This window comes from Manis javanica, chromosome 17, assembly GCF_040802235.1.
Source record: "Manis javanica isolate MJ-LG chromosome 17, MJ_LKY, whole genome shotgun sequence".
In the NCBI taxonomy this organism is placed as follows: domain Eukaryota; kingdom Metazoa; phylum Chordata; class Mammalia; order Pholidota; family Manidae; genus Manis; species Manis javanica.
The window spans coordinates 50,089,231-50,116,205 of NC_133172.1; the positions used below are offsets into that span (position 1 = coordinate 50,089,231).

The following is a 26,975-nucleotide window of genomic DNA, read 5'->3' on the forward strand; positions in this document are numbered from 1 at the left end:
GGGAGAAAAAAAAATCCCACGAATAGTCCGGCGGCCTTCAAGAGGGAAGAAGATACGGCACAGTTGCAATTAGTATTAGCAGCATAGCCAAGCTGAGCACGTTTCATTGCAAGGAGCCTATATTCATTTGAGACCTGTCCCCTTGCATGGAGCCACCAGGCAGAGACACTTGACATCAGGCAGGAAACCTAAATGTTGATGTTGTTTGCCAAGGAGAGTTTGCATTTTCGTTATAGATTGTGACCCACATAGGAGACTTTCAGAAATAATAATCCAAACCGTTCGTGGGTCCAGCACACCCATTATCTTTCCCTTTCTTTTAATCTTAAAAGATTGGTCAGTGGTAAATGTCCAGGGAGATTTTTCTACAAGATCCAGCCTTGTTGAAAGGCCCTTTGCTGAAGCAAAACTCCCTCTCTATTCACCCTAAAGGATAGAATGCTTTTTTGGTTTTTTTTTCATTTTCCAGCGGGTCAGGAGGAAGAAATAGGCAGGCACATGATGGCGGATAACCAGAGCAAAGAGCAAGGGGGGAATTCGGCTGAATTTTCATACACGCTCAAGTCCCCCTGTCTTCTTGCTCCGTCCCTCCCTTTTTCCCCTGCCTCACAAACAAAGGCGGCATCTTTCTCAGATAATGCCGCCGTGTCAGAAGCGAACGTTCTGGGAATGTACATGGTGACCTGCTCTGTGTAACAAACGTCAACCCCAAACCATACAGAAGTCGCTACATCTGTTTTGGCTTTGTTCGCAGCACAGAGGGGAGGGGGGTGCACTCCATGGTCAAGGGCCAAACTACATGTCATATTTCATTACCTTCATTAGCTACTACAGAAGGCTGCATTCAAAGAAAAGGTTGGTATTAACTCTTGAGCCGCCAGCCTTTTCTAACAACCGTTTTCACCTTCAACCACTGCTTGTTGATCTCCATTCGTTCATGCTGTGGGCTCTGATTTAACTAAACTGTAAATCAGCCCTGAGGTCCACGATTTCACCTTCTTAACTTAACAGAGGCAGGCTACTGTTTTATTCGAGGTAGCTACTTACAGGATGGCTGAACACCTGGAACCTATTAGGACAAATGCTAGTGTAAACCCAATGGGGAAAGCGTATTTAGAATTAATAAAACTTTCCCTTCTTGTTTTGTCCACAGTTATCTTTTTCTTTTCCCCTTCCCATTATTCCTGTGATTTAGCATTGCCAGCTTCTTTCTTGGTTGCTGTAGTGAGATGAGATTATTGCTGTCTGGCTATGTGGGGGGAACTTTCCTTGGTATGCTTTCTTGTGAAGACATTGGACTCACACAGTCACCAACCCTGGAGGTAACGGTGCATTTCCCCATTCTCATGTTGCATTTCTTAAGGTGTACTCAACAATTACTGAAATAAAAGTGGGTGAATGTATAAAGTAGATCTTTATCGTGAACAGCTATAAAAATGGCCGGTTTTCATGTTGCATGTTGAATACATCATGATTCTATTTAAAATCATCTGTGGCCCGCCATGCTGTTATTTAATATTATGAAGAATGACCAGTTGGCCAGCATAGGTCAGATCACACCTGGACTGTGGAATTAGGAGTCTGGAATTTTGATTCTTTGTCTTGGCTCTGCTATTGATTTATCGCCTGCTATCAGACAAAATTCTTGCCCTTAGTTCTCCCATCTGTAAGCTACAGATCATTATACTATCACAAGGATTCTATGAGCTTGAATGACTTCATTATAAGATACTTTGAAAAGCCCTGAGAAGACAATACTTGAGAACCCTATACATGCACAATACTATAACATATATTTATTTTCATTAACACCCATTTGAAAGATCTACACCAGAGGTTTGCAAGTATGGTCCTAGACCAACAGCATCAGTGTCACCTGGGACCTTGTTAGAAGTGCAAGTTCTTGGCCCCGGAACCTACTGGATCAGAAACCCTGGCGGTGGGGTAATTCTAACGCACACTGAAGTTTGAGAACCACTGATCAGTTCATTTTGGCTTCCAGTCCAGGAGTTTAACCCACAAAGCTCTACCAGCCCCAACAGGTGTTGAACTGGAAACCTGCTCAATAAGGACTGAAATGTGTTCCCTGAAACCCACTCTGGACCTGCCAGGAACGCAGGCCCTCTCCAGTTCGGACATGTAGAAAATGCTAATGCAAAATGTTTTTTTTTCTGATTTTGAATGTTTTATCATTTCTGCTGAGCATTGTTAGTACACAAAACCCAGCAGCCTGCTGTGTAAGCTGGTGTCTGTCTGATGACATCTTGGATAGTTTATCCTGCCAGGAAAATAAACTTATAATGAGGTTAGTCAGCCACCACCAGGATAAGGCCACCAAGCTTAGATCTGGTGGCAGAACGATGCCATAGAAGAAGGCATCTAGAACGTCTCTGGAGGTAGGCCGCAAACATGAAGATAGTTACTTTGCAGGTTGTACTGTCTGAGGTGGATAGGAGGGATGGCGGAAAGTAATGTTCATGGTCAGATGAGGCTGTCAAACATGTCCCTCCTTCACAATTTATAAGAGTCGTGAAATGAAAACTAACCACAGAAAAGACATCTACATATGTGATCTAGTTTTGTCAATCAGTAGCAACGTGTACCTTGTAAATGCAGGTGTATATGCTGTAAAGTGGATTTTAGTATATATCTTATTTAGTACTACTTTATGCCTATAATGACTCTGTTTTCACAAAGAAATAAAAAATTGCACTCCCTTTCTTACCGCCTCTTGGTGTTTCATGTTTCTGTAAGATCCAGAACATTCTGAATTTGAGAGAAGAGCCAACAATTATGACAATTTTTTGCTTCCATTTTTAACCTCAGCCAACTCAATTCTCCCTCCTTTAAATTTGTCCCTAAGTTTGGTCCTACAATGAGACCTTTTGCATGGCAAGTTTCAGCCTGGAGCAAATTTTTATGGCTGAATTATAAACCCTTGAAAATAGGGGTTTATAATGGAAATGCTGACACAACCTTAACTCGAGCGGCGAGAATGCAATGCAATAATAAATGAGGCAGAACAGCAAAGTGCTGCTTTTAATTTATCATTTAGTAGGAGAAAAAGGCCTTGTTTACTTCTTCTTTTTCATCTTCTTCTCTGCTTCCAAGACTTGCAACCATTATTTTGAAATGTATTTTATAATAAAACCTCAGTGGTTATTTTGCCCAGGGCTTGAGTGTCCATTTTAGAAAGGGAGAAAGAGAGAGAAATTTTTGAGGCCCAAGAAGCATATTCTTTTGACTGATTATGTTTTGACTGCACTGTTGCTGCCTGGCAATGCGTTTATTATGGAACAGATCGGCTACTCTGCTGTGATCCAAAAGTACCCTGAACGTATGATCCTGTTCAGACATGTCTATAATAGTAGCAGCGAAAAAAAGAAAAAAAAAATTGAAATACCCTCTAGCACTTTTTATTCCAGAAGTCAATGTATTTTGAACACATACATTGCATGCTTTGGAGTCAATTATTTCATATACCTTAGTATCTTCCCCATTTGCTGCATTCCCACTTTGTCGATGGAGAAAGTAAAGTCATTTGTTGCTGGTGAGGTTTTTTTTTAAGAGAAAAACTATTTACATACAAATAAAATTCACCCATTTAAAGTGTACTACTTGATGAGTTTTGACAAATGTATACACCCACTTAACCATTACCATAATTACGATACAGAACAATTCCATTAACCTTATCCCAAATCCCAGGCACTCAAGTTCCCCTGCAACCCTAGGCCTTGCTGGCATTGTTCTCCTGCAATCAAGCCTTCAGTGTCCAAAGCTATGGCTTAGTTTCGTCTATTGAACCTCATACTTGTCTATTGAACAAGTGGAATCTGCAAGATGTATTCCTTTGCATTTGGCTTGTTTTACTTAATATTTTCAAGATTCATCCATGTTGTATGTTATAATAGTTCATACCTTTTGATTGCTATGTATATGTTCCATTGTATAGATATTTTACAATTTTTTATCCATTTTCCTGTTGAACATTTTGGTTGTTTATTTGAATAGTACAAATAAAGCTACAGTGAACTTTCATGTACAACTTTGTGTGGACATATGCTTTCATTTATTTTGGGTAAACACATGGGAGTGGGTTGGCTGGGTTTTATGGTAAGTATATGCTTACTTTAACAACTTTTTTTTCATTGTAGAAGTATAGTTGACATACAGTATTGTGTTAGTTTCAGATGTACGACATAGAGATTCAACATTTATATACATTACAAAGTGATCACGATAAATCTAGCTACCATCTTTCTCCATACAAAGTTTTTACTATATTATTAACTGTATTCCCTATGCTGTAAATTACATCCTTATGTTGTATTTATTTTATTAGGAATCCTGTACCTTTTAACCCCCTTCCTCTATTTTGCCAATCATTGCCACTCCATTAGTCTTGACAACTGCCAGATTGTTCTATGAATCTCTGTCTGTTTAATTTTGTTTGTTCATTTGTTTTTCAGAGTCCACATATGAGTAAAGTCACAGGTGATTTATCTTTCTCTTTCTGACTTATTTCACTTAGCATAATACCCTCTAGGTCTGTCTATGTTGTCACAAATGCCAAGATTTCATTCTTTTTTTATGGCTGAGGATTATTCCATTGTATACACATACCACATCTTCTTTATCCATTCATCTATTAGTGAACACTTAGGTTGCTTTCATATCTTGGCTATTGTAAATAATGCTGAAATGAACATAGGGGTCCATATAGCTCTTCAAATTAGTGTTTTCATTTTCTTTGCATAAATACCCAGAAGTTCAAATTACTGCATCTTACGGTAGTTCCATTTTTAATTTTTTTGAGGAACCTCCACACTGTTTTCCATTGTGGCTGTACCATTTTGCCTTTCCACCAACTGTGCATGAAGGTTCCCTTTTCTTCACATCCTCACCAAATTATTTCTTGTCTTTTCAACAATAGCCATTCTGACAGAAAAGAGATAATACCTCATTGTGGGTCTGATTTGCATTTCCCTGATGATTCATTATGTTGATCATCTTTTATGTATCTGTTGACCATCTGTATGTATTATTTGGAGAAATGCTTATTCAGGTCCTCTGCTCATTTTTTAATTCACCTATTTGTTTTTATATTGAGTTGTGTGAGTTCTTTATATATTTTGGATATTAACCTCTTATTGGTTATGTCATTTGCAAATGTCTTTTCCCATTCAGCAGTTTGTCTTTCTGTTTTGTTGAACATTTCCTTCACTCTAGAGAGCTTTTTAGTTTGATGTAAGCTCATTTTTTGGCTTTTGTTGCCCTTGCCTGAGGAGACATTGAAAACAATATTGCTCAGACTGATATCCAAGAGCTTACGGTCTATGTTTTCTTTTAGGATATTTATGGTTACTGTTCTCACATTTAAGGCTTAAATTCATTTTGAGTTTATTTCTGTGTATCACGTAAGAAAGTACTCCAGTTTCATTATTTTGCATGTAGCTATTCCAGTTTTCCAAATACCATTTTTTGAAGAGATTGTTTTATCCCCATTGTATATTTTTGCCTTCTTTGCTGAATATTAATGACCATGTAAGTGCAGGTTTTTTTCTGGATTCTCTATTCTGTTCAACTCAGCTATGTGTCTATTTTTGTGCCAATACCATTCTGTTCTGATTACTACAGATGTGTAGCATAGTTTGAAATCAGGGAGTGTGATACATCCAGTTTTGTACTTCTTTCTCAAGATCTCTATGGTTATTCAGGGTCTTTTCTTGTTTCATACAAATTTTAGAATTATTTATTCTATTTCTGTGAAATATGCCATTGTTTTGATAGTGATTGCATTGAATCTGGAGATTGCTTTGGATAGTATGGACATTTTAACAATATTAATTCTTCCATTCCATGAGCATGGTATATCTTTCCATTTATTGTGTCATCTTCAGTTTCTTTCTTCAATGTCTCAGTTTTCAGAGTACAGGTCTTTTACTTCATTGATTAAATTTCTTCCTAGGTATTTTATTCTTTTTGATGCAATTGTAAATGGGATTGTTTTCTTAATTTCTCTTTCTAAAAGTTCATTATTAGTGTATAGAAATGCAACACATATATTAGTTTTGTATCCTGCAACTTTAGTAAATTTATTTTTTAATTATAGTAGTTTTTGGTGGAGTCTTTAGGGTTTTCTATATATAATATTATATAATCTAAAAACAGTAACAGTTTTACTTCTGGTTTTCAAATTTGGATGTCTTTTATTTCTTTTTTCCTGTCTGACTGTTGCTAGGACTTCCAATACCACGTTGAATGAGTGTGGGCATCCTTGTTTTCAGCTTTTCATTGTTGAGTATAATGTTAGCTGTGGGTTTGTCATATACGGCCTTTATTATATTGAAGTATATTCCCACTATACCCACTTGTTGTAAGTTTTTATATAAACTGATGCTGAATTTTATCAAATGCTTTTTGTGCATCTATGGAGATGATCATATGATTTTTATCCTTTTTGTTAATATGTATCATGTTGATTACATGATCATGGTGTATCATGTTGATTAGTTTGAGGGTACTGAACTGATCTTGCATTTCTGGAATAAATCTCACTTGATCATGGTGTATAGCCCTTCAAATGTATTGTTCAATTTGATTTGCTAATATTTTATTTAGGACTTTTGCATCAGGGATATTGGCCTGTAGTTTTCTTATTTTGTGGTGTTCTCAACTGGTTTTGGTATCAGGGTATAATGCTGGCCTCATAGAATGAGTTTGGAAGTGTTCCTCATAATTTTTTGGAATAATTTAAGGTAGATAGGTATTGACTCTTCTTTAAATGTTTGGTAGAATTCACCTGTGAAGCTATCTGGTGTTAGATTTTTGCTTATTGGGAGTTTTTTTATTATGAATTCAATTTCATTACCACTAATTGGTCTGCTCAAATTTTTTATTTCTTTTTGATTCTTTTGGAAGATTTTATAATCCTGGAAATTTATCCATTTCTTCTAGGTTGTCCATTTGTTAGCATATAACTGTTTGTAATAGTCTCTTATGATACTTTGTATTTCTGTGGTGTCAGTTGTAACTTCTCTTATTTCTGATTTTATTTATTTGGGTCCTCTTTTTTTTTCCTTGATGAGTCTGTCTGAAGGTTTATCAATTTTGTTTATATCAGAGTTTCATTTAACTTTATTTTTTTAGTCTCTAATTTTTTTCTGCTCTGAATTTTATTATTTCCTTCCTCCTACCAACTTTGGGCTTTGTTTTTTCTTTTCTCTATTTCCTTAGTTGTTTGATTATATTGTTTATTTGAGATTTTTTGTTTGTTTCCCAGGGTAGGCTTGTATTGCTATAAACTTCCTTCCAAATGTTTGTGTTTTTTCCAGTTTTCTTCTTGTAATTATTTCTCATTTCATACCATTGTGGTTGGAAAAGATGGTGGATACAATTTCAGTCTTTTTGAATTTATTGAGACTTGTTTTGTGGCCTGACATAATCTATCCTGTGTACTGCTGTTTTTGAACAAAATGCTCTATATATCTACTAAACCAATTTGGTCCATTGAGTCACTTAAAGCCACTGTTTCTTATTGATTTTCTGTCTAGATGATCTATCATTGATGTAAGTAGGTGTTACGTCTCTACTATTATTATATAACTGTCAATTTCTTCCTTTATGTCTGTTAACACTTGCTTTATGTATTTATATGTCCCTATGTTGAGTGCATAGATATTTACAAATGTTAAATTATTGATCTTGTTTGACTGATCCTTTATTATTATGTGATGCCCTTCTTTGTCTCTTGTGAGAGTCTTTGTTTTAAAGTCTATTTTGTCTGGAGTAAGGGTTGCTACCCCAGCTTTCTTTTTGTTTCCATTGCCATGGAATATCTTTTCCATCCCTTCACTTGCAGTCTTTGTGTGTCTTTAGATTTGAAGTGAGTCTTTTGTAGACAGCATGTTTATGGGTCTTATTTTTTTTATCCATTCAGCTACCCAGTGTCTTTTAATTGGAGCATTTAGTCCATTTACATTTAAAGGAATTATGGATAGATATGTATTTGTTGCCATTTTATTGATTTCTGGTAGTTGTTATAGTTCTTCTGTTTGTGTCTTGCTTTCTTCCCTTGTGACTTGGTGACATTCCTTGGTGTTATGTTTTTATTCCTCCCTCTCTCTGTCTTTGTGTGTGTCTTTTATAGGTGTTTGGTTTGTGGTTACCAAGAGGTTTATATATAACACCCTGTATATGTACCAGTTTGTTTTAAGTTACTGGTGACTTAAGTTCAAGTGCATTCTAAAAGCCCAACAGTTTTACTCCCCCACTACATTTTATGTTTTTAAAGTTATATTTTATACCTTATTATTTTGTGTATACCTTGGCTAATTAATTGTAGGCCTAGATAATCTTACTAATTTTGTCTTTTAACCTTTATGCTAGCTATATAAGTGGTTGATCTTTACTAAATGTTTATCTTTACCAGTGAATTTTTTTATTTTATAAATTTCTTGACTCTAGTTATGGCCTTTTCTTTTCCATTTAAAAATGTCCCTTTAACATTTCCTGTAAGGCCATGTTGGTGTTGATGAACTCATTCAGCTTTTGCTTGTCTGGGAAACTTCTTTATCTGTTCTTTAGTTCTGAATGATAAGGTTGCCAGGTAGAGTATTCTTGTTTGTAAGTTTTTTCCTTTTAGCACTTTAAATATATCACTCCACTCCTTTCTGGCTTGTAAAGTTTCTGCAGAGAAAGTCAGCTGATAATCTTACAAAATTTCCCTTGTCCTTAACTAACTGTTTTTCTCTTGCTGGTTTTGCAGTTAAATTCTCTTTTTAACTGTTGACACTTTGACTGTAATGTACCTTAATGTGTCTCTTCTGGGTTCATTTTATTTGGGACTCTATGCTTCCTGAACTTGGATTCCTTTCTGGACTTTGTTTCCTTTGCCAGGTTAGGGAAGTTTGCAGCCATTATTTCTTCAGTAGTTTTACTGTCCCTTTCTTTCTTATCCTTTTGGGATTCCTATGATGTGAATGTTAGTATGCTTGATGTTGTCCAGAGGTCCCTTCAACTATCTTCCTTTTTAAAAATTCTTTTATGTTTTAGCTGTTTTGGTTAGGTGATTTCCATATTCTATCTTCCAGATCACAGATCCATCCTTCTGCATCATCTAATTTGCTATTGATTCCTTTTAGTGTATTTTTCATTTCAGTTATTGTATTCTTCAGCTCTGATTGGTTCTTTTTTACATTTTTTTATGTCTTTGTTGAAGTTCTTATTGTACTCAACCATTCTTCTTCCAAGTTTGGTGAACATCTTTGTAACTATTACTTTGAAATCTTCATCTAGTAGGCTGCTTATATTCATTCCATTTAGTTAGGTTATTTTTCTGACATTTTTTGTTGTTATTTCCTTTGGAGCATATTTTTCTGTCACTTTATTTTGCCTAACTCTTTATTTCTTTCTATATATTACATAGATCAGATACATCCTCCAGTCTTGAAGGAGTAGTTTTATGCAGGTGCCCTGTGGGGTCCAGTAATGTAACCCCAACTAGTCACCCAACCCAGGTGCCCCTGGAGTGTCCCTTGCATTGGCTGCATGCATCCCCTGTGGCTGGGCCACAATTAGTGAGGACTTACTGGTATGTGGGTTCATCTCCCAGCACTGCTGGCTATAGAAGCTGTGGTGGTGCTGGTGAGGCTGGCTATGAGGTCTGGCTGTGACATTACAGATGCTTTAGTGTTCAGGGCTGGCCCCCAGGGTGGTGGTACTAGACAAGGCCACTGTTGATTATGGCAGGGTGGGGGTACCTTGAGGAGGCTGCAGAGCTGGGATGGGTAAGTCTGCATGGGATGATGGGGCAGGGGCCACAGTGTTAGTACTATAGATGGAATGTCAAAATGGTGCCTGCCAATACTTGGCCACCTAAGTGGAAGGGAAATAACAAAAAAATTGGTGCCTGCCAGCACTTCCGTCCTAGGAGAACATTACAATTGACCCCTGCTCCTCAGGCACATGCCCTAAAAGTAGTGGATTTCCTTCATATGTAACCTAGGTACTTTTCAAACTGCTGCCTCTGGCTGGGACTCAGCTCAAGTGAGATTGTGTATGTGCCCTTTAGGGGCAGAAGCTCAGTTTTCTACTGCCCTCCTAGACACACTAGCCACTAGTTTTCAAAGCCAGATGTTATGGGCGCTTGTCTTCTTGGTGCAGGTCCCATGGGCTGTGGAGCCTGATGTGGGCTCAGACCCTCTCCTTCCTCCAGGGGGGCCCCTGCAGTTGTGATGTCCTTTCCCCTTGAGGGTCACAATGCTGGGGGTGTGGGTCCTGACTAGGCCATGTCTTTCCCCTGCTACCTGTGGCACTGTAGTTTTTTTCTTTACATCCTTAGTTGTGTAAGATCACTTCTGTTAGTCTTCAGTTCATTCTGAGAGATGTTTGTTTTATATGTAGTTTTAGATTTTGATGTGTCTGTGGGAGGATGTGAGCTCAGGATTTCCTTACTCTGCCATTTTGATCCCCTTTCTGGTGTGATTTCTGTAAATTTAGTTAAATTCTTATTAGATCTCTCTATGCTGAATACTGGGCTGGGACATAGAAGAGCCTGCCCCTTGCTCTCTAGGAATTTACAATCTAATAGGCAAAGCGAACACATAAGCAAACAAAAAATAGTGGTGTAAAGCATGTTAACAGTAGAAGCCTGTTGTGAAGTCACTTTACATTCACCTACCCCTACCTAGCCCTGTCTCCATCATTCCTATTTCTTCAGAGGAACCCAAGGATACAAGATCTTTTGTATATACCTGTGCGGGGCATTTTATACTCTGTACTACTTTCTTCGTGCTCAGGAGGGTGACCTTTATGGCTGTAACACCTTCCTCTTTGATCCTGCAGCTTCTCCTTTGGTTTGCCCAATAGGAGGGCTTAGTAGAGAAATGGGAAGCAGGTGGAGAGAGAGGTCATGATATTTATTCCTCTGGCTACTTCCCTTCCTGCTCAGGATTGGCTGCATTTCTCTTTTGAAGACCATAGCTCCTGTCTGCAGCTGTCTCCTAGGACTACTGCTCTAGCCAAGTTCTGGCAACCCCAACCTTTGTTGGTACTTTCCAGCCTACAGGTGGTAATGGCTTCTGTGCCACTGCTCGCCACTGGATGCTTCCCTATCCTTTCTGGATCTCCCTCAACCCAGCTCACACCTTTGCACATGTTCCCTTCACTACACCTTCTCAGTTACCCCATTGAGTGTGTGCAAATTGCTTCTTCCTGGCCCCCCTGGCTGATACAACAAATATACAGAGCACACATGTGCATGCACACGTACTTACACTTTACGAAAACAACATTTAGGCAGAAGATTTATAGCACAAGTCTATCCACTGCTGGGATTTGTGGTGAGTACATTTTGAAGTCACTTCTTACAATTCCTAGGCCAGATAATGCATCCCTCACACAAGGCAGCCCCTGAAATTACATCATATTTACAACATAATAAACTTTCACTAAGATGAAGCTACATGAAACTTATTCCCTGTCATTTCCAGGATTAAACAAATGCTGCTTGAATACCTAATGAACCCAGGTCTCACCCAAATTGGTAATGCTGGCATAAAGATGTTAGAGAGGATAAAACCAGGAGATACGGAACACGCCACTCCATGGAACATCCTGAGTAGCTGAACAGTACTGATATTGTTGCCATCAATTTTCTTTAGTCATCCAAAATGGGACACATGAGGCCACTTGCTGAGGTTGATCCATGCTTGCACCCACCATACAGATTCCTGAGTGCATTTTAATCATAGTGTGTCTTATGCTTTGCCGAAGGGTTTACACTGTTTGGTTGCTTTCCCCTCTGACATTGCACTGGATTAATCAGTGACGATCATTCCTTAGCATTCTAGAGAGCAAACGCCCCAGTGACAGAATGGAAGTGCTTCACCAGAAGGCATCCCCTAAGAAGACGTAATTCAGAAAATGCCAGTTTGAACACATGTGTTTATCTCTGTTCTTTCTCAAAGCCTTACTAATGACAGTTTCGGTACAATAAAGCATCAAATCGTAAGAACAACAAACATAGAAGAAGTGATGGCAGATAAGAGATGTCAACAAAATTTGGGAAGCTGGAAGACAACTGGAGTGATAGCAACTGATGTAGTGGATGACAGCAAGGTGGAATTACATGCCTGAAAAAGGCAAAGTCAAGAGCCGAGCCAGTTTGAGGTCTTAGAACAGGAGCAATTCTGCTATTGGAGGCACTGGCTATCCCTGAGGGTGTGGGGCTGGGAACAGAACTGATTGGAAGTTTGCATGAAAGACAGCTCATCATCTAGACTGCCCCACCCTGTCCTTCAGGTGGAGACCCCTTTGCCCAACTTCATCAGCAGCTTGGAGCTCTGGAAAGGCTGCGCAAGCTCTGACTTGGGGAATCCATGTATGTAGGGATTCAGTGAAGCGTGTGTGCTGAGTGGTGAGACCTCTCTGCCCCCGTCTGCTGTTTGGTTGGGGAACATCATTGACCAGGCTTATCTCCAGGCTGGAGACTAGAGAATTCCTTTCTGAGGAAGTTATTATTCCAAGAGGAAAGATCTACAGGTACTGTCAGCTGGGATCCCACAGAAACACCAGGTCCCCTCCCAAATATGAGACCACCGGCCCACACAGAACTGCCAACAGCTTTTTACAAAGTGTTTCATTTTAATGTGTGAATGAACAGACACTGTTTCCCCAGACACTGAAAGAAAACTTTACCTTGATGACAGGGACAAAGAAAGAGAAAAAGGAACTCAGGGGAGATAGAAACACTGCAGAAAGTAAAAGAAAATATAAAAAGAAGATACTCAGATAAGGGAAAATGCCACATGCATGAAATAAGAGTAGGAAGCTATTTAAGAATAGCTCAAGTGCTCAGTTTGGCAGCACATGTTCTGAAATTGGAATGATATGGAGAGAAGGTTAACATGGCCCTTATGCAAGGAAGCCACAAATTCATGAAGAGGCCCATAAAAAAGAAGATAGCTCAAGAGGAGAAATGGCCCCCAAGAACCCAAGCAACAAGTGAATATGGCAGAAATTTAATATAAATGGGTGTTAAAAATGTGCCGATAAGGGAACTGAAGTTTAGAGGGTTAAGTGACTTGTCAAGTCACATAGCTGGCTCTGATTCCAGAGCCTAGATGCTTGCCTGTCCCTCTCTTCCACCTGCCGTCTCTCCAAGCCAGCCAGGCTTCTACGTCCTGTGACTTGCTCCCCTCCCCATATTTTTAGTGAGACTTTGTTCATGCTCGTCTTCCCATCTAGAGGACGCCCGTTTCTGCTTTTCCTGCCTGCCTCCTTTCTAACACAGCTCATCTTTGTTGGGTTACTGTTCTTAGGAATGGCACTGGCCTGGTAGGGATGTTGCCTGAAGTGGTGGAGCCCAGGGTAAGGTGGCACGTTAGTACCTTGGACAGCCCTACTTAGAGCCTTTTTCTTACCAGCTTCCCTTTCTTAGCAGATCATCTAACTTTAGTTTCCTCATTTGAAATATGGGGTAATAATAGTAACTACTTTTTGGATTAAGTGAGTTAATAATACATGTAAAGTCCTCACGACCACAGCTGGCACATAGTAAGTGTTAGCTATTCTTATTATTATTTGCAATAAATACTATTGCTTGGTTTACAGTTAACTAACAATTGACAGAAAGTTTATGGATCTGAATGCATAATTAATCAACCTCCTAAAATAAAATAGAAAACCTTCCTCGATGTTGTAGACCACAGTCTTCTTTCCCACTGGGTTTCCTCCAGGTTAGTAAAACAGCAGAGAATTTTGACTGTGACCCACCCTCAGCTCCCATTTTTTTCTTTCAGAAGCACCAGTTTTCCACTAATTTATCCAGAAACAGAGTGTCAGGTGGAGTTTTGCAGGGTTTTTGGGAAGTGTGCTTGGGAAGAACACTGCTAAGGACGTTGGGAAGGAAGCAGGATTGGTTAGAGGAAGGAGCTGCCGAGCAGTGTGGCTGCCACAGAGGGCTCTGTTGGCCCTGCGGGGAGTTCTAAGGCTGACTTGGCTCCTGGGAATTGTCCTCCATGGGGGCAGGGGGCTGGGCCTTCATACCCTCACAGTGACTAGTCATGGGGCGTGAGCTGGGCCTGGGGCAGTGCTCTCTGGGCGGGGAACGCGGCTGTGAGCTGTCAACAGCCAGCTCTCCTGCCAGCAGAAGAGAACTAGGTCAGAATGTTTCCCTCTAATCATATCCTAAACTAGGGTCCTTAAAATGCTCCCCATGCGTGGTCTTCAGGGAAGCTCCTTAATTTGGTATGAGCCCCTTAATATTTGTATGCAAAATTTTACATGTGTTGCACATGTTCCTGGGGTAGAAAGTTCATAACTTTGAGCAGATTCTCAAAGGAGTCTGTGACCCCAAACCAATTACAGGTCAGTGCCTGTTGTAGGGCTACTGGGGTTCACATACCCAACAACATAAAGTCTCAAGCTTTGCCTTCTCCTAAGTTTCAGATTTGTTATCTCAAGCCAGGAGCTGGATGGGGTCACCTTCCCCCTGGGCCACCTGAACATCTGAAGCAGGATTCCTGACCGAAGCAGGTCCTTCTGCGTTGACCAGCATCCTGCACAGGCCCAGTGGGGGCCCCGCCCAGGCTCCTGTCTGAAATAAAACTTCATTTATAATGAAATTTTTGATCATACTTAATATAATACTTATATTGATAATATAAGCAGAAGGCTATAATTTGCCAAACCTTGATCTAACTAGTAGGTCTTAAAGTATGATCACAAGATCGGCAGCAGCAATGTTACCTGGGAACTTGTTAAAGTGCGAATTCTCACACCCCACCCCGGAGCCGCGCAGCCAGAATCTTTGGGGTTGGGGCCTTTAGAAACCCTTCAGGTAAAATTCTGATGGATGCCAAAATTTGAGAAACATGGGTCTCACGAAAGAAAAAAGCTAGTGATGGTAGATTTATTCAGATATGGAGTTCTCTTGCTCAGGTGGCAAGACAGGGAGTGTTAAATAACTACCTTTAATACCTGTGCCTCCTCCAAAGCCCCCAAATTATATTCATTTCCTCATCTTCCCAAGCAAGTTATCCCTTTCTGTTTTGTTCATCATAATCACTGCTAAAGCTTTTAATATGGAAGAAGGGAGAGCTGTTGCTTTTATACACAAGTCGTCTTCATTATTATTATTGAGTAACCGATACTGCCTTTCATGTGTACCCAGGGACTTCCTTGTAAATAGCAAATAGGTGTCTAAAAAAGCAGCCTTTGAATAGTAATAACACTTAGCAGTTACGTTGCACTTTCCTGAGAGATAGTCTGCATATATATATATATACTTTTTAAAATACGGAGTTATGCATAATTGAAAGAAATTAACAGGGAAAGATGAATCAACATAATTCAGCCAGAATGAGCCTTGCTTGTTCGTAGAAGCTCGTGGTTGGTTAGTACCTTCCCAGTCTTGACCCGGAGGACTAGGTTACATGGAGAGAGAAAAGAAATTCTTAGGGCGTCCTGGGCGGTTGTTTCATCAGAGGGGATCTTTGCTGCTGTGCAATCAGAACAGCTCCAGTTCTGCTTTCACTGTTGACTTGTGCTTCTGTGCCTTAGATGTTCACATGTGGAACTATTTGGCTTAAGGTCTTCAAGAACTAGATTCTTATTTGTCTTTGCAGGACTTAAATGTTTTATCTTCCACATGGCAGGTATAATGAGAGAATGAATCCTGAGTAAATGAAGGAATGAATCAGTGAACATTGTTCAGAGTTTTAGGACCCAGTAAAACCAACCTCATTCTTTGGATTCTCTTCTCAATCACATCCCAGAATAAAACAATACCTTCTGTTTCTGCTCCCCCTCCTTCATTGCTGTCTTCTTTTCAGATGCATTATACACATCAGTAACTTAAAAGTTAACTTCTTTCAGTCAACAAAGAAAAAAGTGACCCCCAGAATCCAGTACATAATTTTGCATATGCTAGGAGTCTCAGGAATGCTACAACCCTATGCCAGTCTCTGTCTTCAAAATCTAGGACACGAGTCACTACAGAGTATTCTGTGCAGCCATCTCCTGGGGCCTCCAGCTGGGTCCCGTTCATCTATGTTGCATATATATATATATATACATATATATATGTATATATAAGAATGTCCTTTCATTAGTCCAGATTTTATACTTATTCAAGATCTAGAGAATCGCTTTTCCATGAACTTCCCACTTCACTATGAAGTGATCTTGACCTTGCCTGAGCTCAGGTAAAAATAGTTGGCCACTATTTTTGTATTGACGTGTTTTCTTGAAGTTATTTTGAACCGTTGATTAAATCCCGCATAGCCACTTTACCATTTCATTTTCATTAATTGGATGAATCTGTAAACTCTTGGGAGGCAAGAATAGGACATTTTAGGTCTTTATAAATCTTTTGGCATTTAGAACAGCGCAGAGGCACAGAAGCTGATTGTGACTCTGAGTACGTAATAGGCACATGATCAGTGATTGTTCTCACACATTAAGATTTTTCCATCTGATTTTTGAAAAACAGAATTCAGCTTAAAACAGGAGAATATACACCCCTGCTACCATTTAGGGAATTACTATGATTGTATGCCTACATTTGAAGAATACTAAATATTTTGCAAAGTGTTTGCACCATTTCACCCAACAAATTTTATAGAGAAGGGAAGGTAATTAACAGAAACTGAAATCTCACGGAACGATGATCTTGCCTGTCCCATGGTGATTGAACAAATAAATGAGTGGGCAAATGGACAAATCATGTCAGAATAGACCCAGAACTAGAACTGTTTAATTTTGAGTTGAAGGCTAATGCCTTTTTTTATACTCCTTTCAACAGTAAGGGTAGTGTTCAGCACAGGATCTCTGACCCCAGAGCTGCTCCATAGGAGTGTTTGGGGCGCCTATTTCTCTTCCCTAGCATGGGTCCCTTCCAGTGACCACTTTATTTTCTGGGAGTGAGCTCCTGAAGTCAGTTTTGCATCAAGCAATTGGCTTTGCCATTTTGTACCATTTCATCTTTTTCAGCCTCTTCCAGAATGTTTCGGGGACCCTTCCTTAAAAAAAAAATCCCGTCTCCAGCACTGGTGGGAACCCAGAGTCAGTAACATCCTGGAGTCTCAGTTTCCTCACCTGCAAAATGTTACATGCTTAGCTCCATAATGGCCCATAGTAAGAGCTTACCAAGTATTTGCCATCATTATTGTTGATAGAATTAGAGACATGCACTGAGAAAAATGGATTTGAGGGCAGTGTCATCAACAGCCTAGAAATTAATGAATATTTCTTAATTGCATTAAATTAAATGTAACTCAGCTTTCTGCAGGGGGCTGCTTGTTCCAGGAGGAAATGGCGAGGAGCAGGGATCTTTGTGATGCACAGAGAGAAAGGGAAAGCGCAGGAGGGCTGCCGCAATACCACTGATGTGTTGGATAGGCTGTGTTGCTTCTTACAAAACCTGGCAATGCAAGGCTGTGAATCAGGGCAATGCAGGACCTCCTTTACATTCATGGGAGAAGATGGAGAGTAATCCTACCTCTGGGTGCTGCCTTCCTTCCAGGAGTAGGGGATTGGCCCAATTCGGTTGCACAATGTGCACGGATGTAAATCCGATAATGTCATGCCTTAAAAAAATAAAGCAAGCCGTGCTGATTGCTTATATGGACAGCTGGCACACCTTAAGATGTGAGAACGACTCAGGCGGGAATGTAATAAGGCCCAGGAAAGTGGCAGCGTGAAAGGGATGACCTTTATTTGCAATCATGGCTGAGATTTACAGTTTATTACTGATAGCTTTTATAAAGAGCCATTCAGTTCAGAGGTGAGAGGTTTGTCATCTGGAAATGCAATTAACTTTACCTTATCCCAATCCCCCTGGTCTTAGTGTGAGAGCAGCTCTCCAGCACTTCAGCAATATCATGATTTCCCCTCTAATTTCATTTCTGTCTATTGCATCCCCAGGTCCCTGGCATTAATACGGTTGCATATTTTTACTATTATTATTTTTTATTATTGCTACTCCCTGTCATTGGTAGCCAGGAGGCACTTGTGTATTTTTTTTTTAGATTTAAATTATATGATTTCTGAATGAGGAAACCTCAAAACATAAAGCCTTTTTAAACTACAGCAGTTAGAGTAACACACAGAGCCAAGGCGTGCTGTCTTACGTGCCTGAAATTAATTACAGAAATGGAGAGGTTGTATCAAGGTGGAGTTGTTGTTTTACATAAAGATGGGACCCTAAGAGTTTAATCCTTGCAGCCCCACACACTTCAACGATAGAAATGTCGTGCTGGTTAAGCTGCCTGCCCCCCCACGCCCTGCTCAGACATACAAGCATGTGGAGGAGGCACAACATGATTGGAAACGAGAAAAAAAAATGAAAGCCATCTGGGCACCCCCACTGTGTGTGTATGAGAAGTCCCGAAAGGTCTATTTTTGTTTCACAGGTTCAGTTTTATGACCCTCTCTTGTCTGTTAAGTCAGGTCTGCAGGAATTTAAGAGCCAGACACAAAAGCAAGAATTTAGTACTTTTTGCCAGTTGGTTTAGGTTATTTGAAATACAGCCTAGTATATTTTCCACACCAGGCTGCTGCCAGAGAGGATGGAGGAGGGAAGCGGTTCCGAGCGCCTGCGTCCTCAGGTTTTCCAACTCTGAAGAACTGAAGGAGAGGAATGGGATTCTACTGGGGGCCCCATCACTTAACACCACATTGTCTGAGGCTCTGGCCAACTCCCCCTGCCTCCAGAGGGCCCCTCCACCTGCCATATAAAACCCCAAATGGAGGGACCTTTTACAAATTCCTAAGGCTCTATCTGAAAACTATTTCCTCTGGGGTAAGGTAGAGCAGAATAATTACTACCCCTGCATTTTTCATCCCGATTTTATTGTGGCTATTATTTTCATCAGTGTTAGAGGTTAATATCCCTATTTTTCCCCTCCACTGCCTAAATATAACTGGGGCTCAGCACACAGCGAAACCAGGTAGTGAAGGAAATAGCATTGCCTCCAAAAGAGGTTCAGATTAGTCCATCTGAAATGAGGGTTTGGGGCCCCAGGGTAAGAATTATCCTACTGCAGCTGATAGCAGATAGATTTAAACCTATAGTATTTCTTTTTTCAGTGGAGAGAGGTCGGGTTAAAAGATTCAGAAGGTGAATAGAGAGCATGAAACGATGCGCTTATGTAACTACATTGTGCTTCAATAGAATGGCGTCACTAAGAATAAAAGCATCCAAGAGCCAGTTTTAATAGGAAGAAGGAAAAACAGACACCTCAGTGGAGCACCCTTAAAGAACTCTTTGCAAGCAAAGTAGGGCTGCAGGTGCTTAACTTAAAGGACTGTGCTGAATTTGAGAAGGATATACTCAACTGCCCTTTCCCATAGAAGTGCCTTTAAAATTAACTTTTGGAAATCTCCGGTTTTGAATCTTGTTTGTCCCCTGGCTGTGTTATACTCAAAGAATAAAAACAGGGGAAGGGAGCAAGTGTAGAAGACTGTTGGAGAATTTCATTTGAGATGCTGCCTGGGTTTCACAGGTAGAGAAGAGAAGAGAAAAGACCAGGGTCCCGGAAGTGGAGATGGAGAGAAGGACATGGGTATGAGAGAAATGGTGTAGGTCAGACCTATAATACATATTTCTGGATTGAATATGATCTGGGCAATTAACATGGGGTTCAGGTCTTGAGAGAAGTCAAGGAAACTATGTTCTGGAGCACAGGTATCCGTTCACCTTTACTGCTTACTTAGAGTTCCAAGTGCTGCAGGAGCAAAAGACCATTCCCACTAAGGAGAGCGCCATTGCCGCCAGCTCTGAGAAGCTAAAGCTGTGCTCGCAACTCAGTGAAGTTGCCCACGTGCTCCTCATAAGTGACGCCTCCAGCCACAGAACTTTGTAGTGCAGGCCCATTCCCTTTGCAACTGGCACCCCCTTTAGAGAGCTGTTAAGATGACCTAGCGTCAGCATCAAGAGCGGACACAGCAATTTAAAGAACATTCGGTTATAGGTGTGAGCCAGGTGTTTCCATTTAGGAAGAACAGAGCGTATTGGTCTTTGTTAGGAAACCTCTGGGCCACCAAACTCTTTGGCTCCACCAAGAGCCAAGGTGGGTCATGGGAGTGGCTGGTGGAAAGCCAGCATGGACCGTGAGGGCAGCACAGAGGCTGTAAAAGGTATGAACCCCCATTTCCCTAAATATTTAATTGTCATTCCAGCACCATGCCAGGCCCTGGAGATTTGATAGTGAATAAAATAGATGCAGTGTCCACTCTTACTCGTTACAGATTTGAATTCGTAGAGCTTTTGACCATGAAGTCAAGAGTAAAGAATCTAAGTGAGGACAATTAAAGCTCGGTGTTCAAACTTTTTAAAAGGATTGTACCACAGAATGTTGGAGTCCCCTGGAATTAGCTCTAAGCCCTCTTCTTTGGGTATACTCGCTCCCTAGGCCACATAGCTTTAAATACAATCTCTGTGCAGATAATGCTCAAATGTGTATGTTAAGGCCCCTCTTTCCTCTGAATTCTAGTATGTAAGTCAAGTGCCTATTCAGTATTTCTGCTTAGATGCCTAAGAAGCAGTTTACACTAAATGTGTGCAAATTTAACTCCTGACTTTCTCCCCCAAACTTGGTGCTTAACCGTCTCGGTAATTTCACCACCACCCCTTTAGTTCCTCCAGCTGCAATCATAGGATTCTCTCAGCCTCCACGGCAAAGCCACCAGCAATTCTCATGTTCTGCCTTCAAGGTGCCCTGTCTACCCCTTACACCTGAGTGTCCAGGACGTGGTGCAAGCGCAGTTATCCCTTGACGCCTACTTGATTGGTCTTCCACTCTTGTCCTTGTTTCACTTGTCAGTTTCCCACTCAGAAGCCAGGGAAAGTATAATTCAGAAAGTATTTTACAATGTAGGTCAGAGCCTAGCCCTTCTTCACTCATAACCGCATCCCGTGCCTTCCCATTTTGAGACCCCCCAAACATCTGGTCCCCCCATCTCCCTGAAATCCCCTTTCCCCAAAAGTGGCTTTAGTGTGAAATGAAGGAAGTTTAAGTTTCAAGGCCCCTCCTTTGCTATGAAATCTCCACAGATAGTGCCAGGGTGTAAAATGAAGCATGTTTTTCAAGGTGCCTTGAGATCCTCCAAAAGCAGGAACTTTCCAAGCACAAGGTCTGATATTTAACAATAATTAGATTTTTTTGGGGGGTGGGTGATGGGGAGGGTTTGTCAGACAAGATAGCTTAAAAACATATACACACAGCACATAAAGTCAAAACCAAAAGGCCTGGTGACCTGCACCAACTAGGAGCTGCTGGCAAAGTACAAGGTGCACATGTAATAAAAATGAAGTTCCGTACTGAGATAGGGATGCAAGCAGCCAAGATCCGGATGAGATCCCTCCTTGCTAACTGTAGATCTGGGGGCTCTGAAACCACCAAAGGCCAAGAGTAGATGACGACTCAGTAAGGGCTTCATGGCGACACCAATTCCAGTCTCAAATGAAGGGTGTTAAGGGGGGAGAACTGCATTGTTCTACCTCCCCAAACGGATTCTAACCACATGGGGAACGTTAGCCGTGGTTGACATCTCCACAGTTTAGGAAGGAGATAAAATATACAGGAAATAAAGGAAAGGCCACAAAAATGATAGAATATTGGAAGAGCAAACTTGAGAAGTCTGACTTAAGAAGTAATTTATACCCTTTCCGAAGAAAGGCTTCTCTGGGAGAAGGCACCGCAGTCTATAAATACCTTCATGGTAACCAGATTAATGAGAAAAGGGGTTAGTCACCATTTTCCGGGATGGCAGGACCAGGAGCCGTGTCCTAAAGTGAAGAAAGAAAAAGTGTCGTAGCCATGACTAAAAAATTCTTTTAGTCTTTAAGGCCTGGCCAGTGAGCAGAACTCTCAAGGGAAGGAAGCCAAATCCTGTCACTACAGTCGGAAGCTGGTGGAATGAGATGGTAATGGAAATAAAAGGAACATCAGACTGAGGACTTATTATGTCCTGTGAAATAATTGGCCTGATAGGTCCGGAAATCTGCCTTTGGCTGTGGCCCACGCATGAGGCCTCAGAGAAAAGTAAAAGCTCTGTGCAGTATTTCTCCAGACATGCCGAAGCAAGGCAGATGAGGAAAATTCCCTCCTGACAGTTGCTTTAAATAGGCCCTGAGTTTGAAGTTTCCTGTGGTGTGACCTCATTTGCCCACACCCTGCTCATCTGGATTCTCGGTTTACTTGACCAGCTCTGCTGTGAGAGTTGGGCAGAGAGGGGCCCTGGCGCCTACTGGTGGGGCACCGTCCTCACAGGTTCTCACTTGGGGGAGGGTCCTGCAGTACCACGTGCAACCTTCCAGGCTAAACCCTGGCCCTAGACGATCCACGTGGACAAAGCAGGGCCCTGGGACATGAGTAATGATCATCCCAGTTCTTGAATTCGCCCCTCACCTTTCTTCTGAGGGCTTGATGAATTGGTCTTCTCTGCAGTCTTCCCATCATACTGAGGCACTATCACCCCAATCGCAGCATCCTAAGCATGTGAGTGCCAAGGAGCTTTAGAGACCATGTCCTTTTCTTATATTTCATAATGAGAAAACCCAAGTACAGAAATATCAAGTGACATGTTCAAAGTCACACAGCTAGTTAGGTGCTGAACCACACTCCTGATTCCTAGCATTTGGTCTTCTATGTTACAGTGTCCTACCTTGTAAAGAGAAAATGATGCATCCATCTATCCAAACATAATTATTGTCCCTTATAATATATTTGGTACTGTATTTGATTCAGAAGCTGTGTTGGGGGGGAAGGAGTTGAAATATGGATCATGCATAGATTTTAGCTTCAAGGTGATCATCTCCAAAGAATAATGTGCCTACCTCAAAGGGTGCACAATGCAATCCACTCTGGGTATCAGAAGAAAATATCAGGGCTTCTTATTACATTTATTTGATCTAATCCTTTTAAACTGTCTGCTATTTTGTGTAAGTTCTGTTATGTAAAATAACAGTAGTACATTAAGTTATACCTATGTATGTATATAATTTATAAATGAAATAAATAGACAACTATTGAGAATGAACAAGCTAAGATTTTATGAACTGACTTAGAATAGGAGCAGCAAGATATACTCATGTAATTATAATGTCAGAGGGAGTAGTGTCACTGCTGGGTAAGTGGGGACCCACAGCAAGAGTGTGTGGGATTGAGTGTAGCATTGGGGAGGAGGTGACATTGCAACTGCATTTTGAAGGATGGATGACATTTGGTAGTAGAAGAGGGAGAAGAATTCTCACAGCATGAGGATGGGAATTCTCAGGGATTATGTAGGAAACACAGAGTAATTGATATTAACTGGACCTTTAGTATAAGGAAATAAAATTGTAGTAAATATGGTTGGAAAGGTAGAGTTCACTGGATTGTGGTAGGTTAAAAATGCTAAGGTATATCTTAACTATTTGCTGAAGTGGTCTTTATTGAACCAAAATGGGAGTAGATGAGATAAAAAAAATGTCCTAAGGGAATTTGCTTGAGCTGAATTGCAGGAAAAATGTTTTTTCTTGACTTAGAGTAGAAAGAATTGTGTATGAGGTAACAGATGAACAGAAGCATGGGGGTGGGGAGAGGGAAAGAGTTTATCCATAATGTGGTCTCTTTATCTCCTCATCACCAAGAAGGAGTGAGGACAGAAGCTGATGAAGCTGATTTCAGTACGGCACTCAGGATGCAAGCAATGGCAAGGTGAAAAAGCCACATATGGTGTATCAGTTAGCTACTGGCATAATATTGCTGTGTAACAAAGTACCCCAAAACTAAGTGGCTTAAAAGAAACATTTTTTGTCAGTCATGGGTAGGAGTCAGCTGGGGTAGTTCTTCTGTACAGAGGTGTCTTCATGCTGCAGGTCTTCCGGTCAGCTGAATAGTTCTCAGTGTTCATTTAAGCACATTTCAAGCCCTTTCTGACATGGAAACATCCCATTATTTATGTATGGCTTAGCCAATTATCAGTGAAGTAGGGGAAATATACTCTGCCTCTGTGAGATTATGTCAAGGGTGTGGGTGCATATTGCTACAACAGACAAGTGAAAATTGTGACCAATAATTCAATTTACTTCAACCCACCCTCTTGATCAGGATAATTCACATTTCTAACTCATGAAAATATACTCAACCCAACCTCAAGATTCCTGGTACCTGAGGACTCAGGGTGGGTATCACTGGAGACTTACACTCCTCCTGACTTGTGTTCACCTGCAGCATACCTGGGGAGAAGTGTTCTTATAGACAACATTGCAACATTTGGTGGTGGTCAGGTATCCTCAAAGCAGGAGTGGGAGCAGACTCTGATGACAGGTTGGAGTAAAAACAGAAGTGCATTTGCTACAAAAAGCATGCAAACGACTAACTTCTGGACATGCGACAGCTCATGGAGACCAGCAGAATGCATAGCTTACTACATAGCTTATCTTGATAGAAATTTCAATGTGATTTTATTTGTACATAGAGACTGGGGATGTCAGGAGTCATTTCTCATTTATTTCTTTGTACACATTCCTTTTCTTTCCATGCTTATTAGAAGAACTACTCTTTGGTAAGGCATAGCTCAGTGTCCTTATCACAAGAAGCAGTCATTAACATCTGTCTTACCTCAACCAGAAAGTAAGCTCCACAGAGTGGATGTTTCCTTTTACTTTTTTTTTATAGTCTCTTTTGTTCCTTCATGTATTGCCAGCACTTAGAACAATGCCTGCTGCATAGTAGATGCTCACTAAATATTAAATAAGTGAATGTAAATGTTTACTGTTAGCGATGGTGATATTTGTAGACCTATAAAGGGCACAGGGTAAGTAGGCTGGAGGGTTGCACTTGTAGATGAGAGTCTTCCAATGAACTGCATTCCTTGTTCATTACTCAATCCGCAATTTCTAATATTCATCCACGTCATACTATGTGGTCAAGTGGTGAGGAAGTAGAACTTTTCAATTTTGACCCTTCCCACCCTTGTTCCTACTGATGGTGAGGGAACTTCTAATAAGTATGGTAACATGTTCCAGATGAGCTCGTTTAATTTCACCAAATTATACCTTCTACCTGCTGTGTCTCTGTGTCTTTGTTGTCAGACTAAAATATATAAATCTCTGTGATTTATGTTGCCTCTGTGAAGAGCCTCTTTACTCAAAGTTGCCAAGTAACTTCTTCATAGACAAAATGGTTGGACCTGTATACAATTTCCCCGTGTGCTCTATCCAGCTTTTACTGCATATTTATTTGGACATTTCAACCGTACTCCCCACTTTCAGGAATTTGAAAAACCTGGAAGAGCTGGACCCTGGGGAGTAGTGAGAGATGTCCTTGTGGTGAAGATTGTTCTGTTAATAGTGATAGTTTTTTAAATAATAGAGATGAAGGTTCCATTAAGTGATAACCATAGGGCACATTACTACTAGGTAATTAAACATGTTAATAAATTATATAGTATGAAATGCCCTAAATAATATTCCAAGTCTCTAAAAGCACAGCCTCCTGAACAGATAGCAAATCTGATAGCTTCTTTGCTTCAAAAAATTTCAAACTAGTATATTGGGGGTGGGAGGTTGCATAAATTTCTAAGATGGTAAGTTAATTTGCTTTGACAAGCTGCAGTTTTTATAAGCTGAGAACCACCTTGTATTAGTTTGCTATCATTTCAGTGTTATTTTCTTGTCAAATTGTGAAATGCCTGATCTATTTGGCCATTTTTATGGCTTGCTATTAGGACTCAAGCCAAATGTTCTTGTTGCAGTCATTTTCAAACATATTATTAGATTTTTACTTATAGTAGAGGATTATTCCACTTGAAACCCAAAGTGATATTTGCTATGTGGCTTTAAAATCTTAGTAGCTTAACTGTCCTATGGTGAAATATAATACGATTATTACCTCATTTGCAAAGAGCTTTCATATGCATTGTTATCTCCATTTTATTAAAAGGGGGACCTAGACTCAAATATCTTGCTAAGAACCATGCAGCTAGGAAGTAACAGGGCTTTCAAACTTTCCTGTTGTGAGGTTAACTACAATGTCTCCAGAACAACCTGCCACTTTCTTCCATTGTTCTGTGTGAGGATGTGAGAATGATCATCTAGAGTAATCTTCTATTTGTTATTGTGCACAGTGAATTTCTGCAGTTCTAACTATATGAGCTTATGTTCCAAACATTTTTCCTCAAAACTGTGACATCTAAGTACCATGCCTCTTCATGCTGGAGGCATTGCTTGTTCTGATTGTTGGAAATTCATTTATTCAGCAAATATTTATTAATTGCCTGTTGGTTTTTCTAAAATGATTTTTCTGATTCTTGACTTTTGACAGTTCTGCATGTCTACTTAATGTTTGTGTATGTGTATGTATCTTTCAATTATTCCAGCCAATTTCTTTTCATCTGGTTGATTAGTACAAGTGGATTATTATCTAAATAACTTGATTGTAGAATCTGGTTTAACCAGCTGTTGCTCTGGGTATTGTCTTGATCAAACTTGATTGTTGCTGAACTTTGAGGTTTTCTCATTCTGCTGGCTTTCCCTGGGAGGTTTACATCCCCACCCTGTTCATTTTGTCATGGGTATACTGTGGGAATAATTTTGATCCCATTATTCTCATTGTTGCTGCCACTATACTGTGATGTACCTGCTGTATATACTGTACGGAGGTTTCCTTTAGCTATCAAGGCTTTGTTATTTAGGTGACTTGACTTCTTACACCATGCATATTTAGGAAGTTGAATCTTGTACAAGGTCAGTGTGGCTAAGATCCATCACTGCTGCAATCCAGTGTCTTGCCACACACAAAGCATTTTCAAATCCTCCCAAGCCCTATTCACAGACCCTGCTGGCTCTTACTTTGTTCAGTGTCTTTCATCTTCCCAGGGCCTATCTCCACCTTCTGATTCATCATCAGAAGGGGACTAGTCATTTGTTATTGGTTATATCCCAGTTCTCATGCAGCCTTATCTTTGATGGCTTCCATTTC

General features: G+C 40.3%; 1 long non-coding RNA gene and 1 other non-coding gene across 2 annotated transcripts in view; both read left to right on the top strand.

Annotated features, from left to right (window-relative positions):
- The window catches only part of LOC140847125 (uncharacterized), a 749,959-nt gene that overhangs the window by 428,878 nt on the left and 294,106 nt on the right, over nt 1–26,975 (top strand). The window lies entirely within an intron of this gene.
- LOC118973733 (U6 spliceosomal RNA) lies at nt 12,855–12,964 on the top strand. The gene has a single exon (XR_005063256.1). It is a non-coding gene; the product is annotated as a U6 spliceosomal RNA (small nuclear RNA).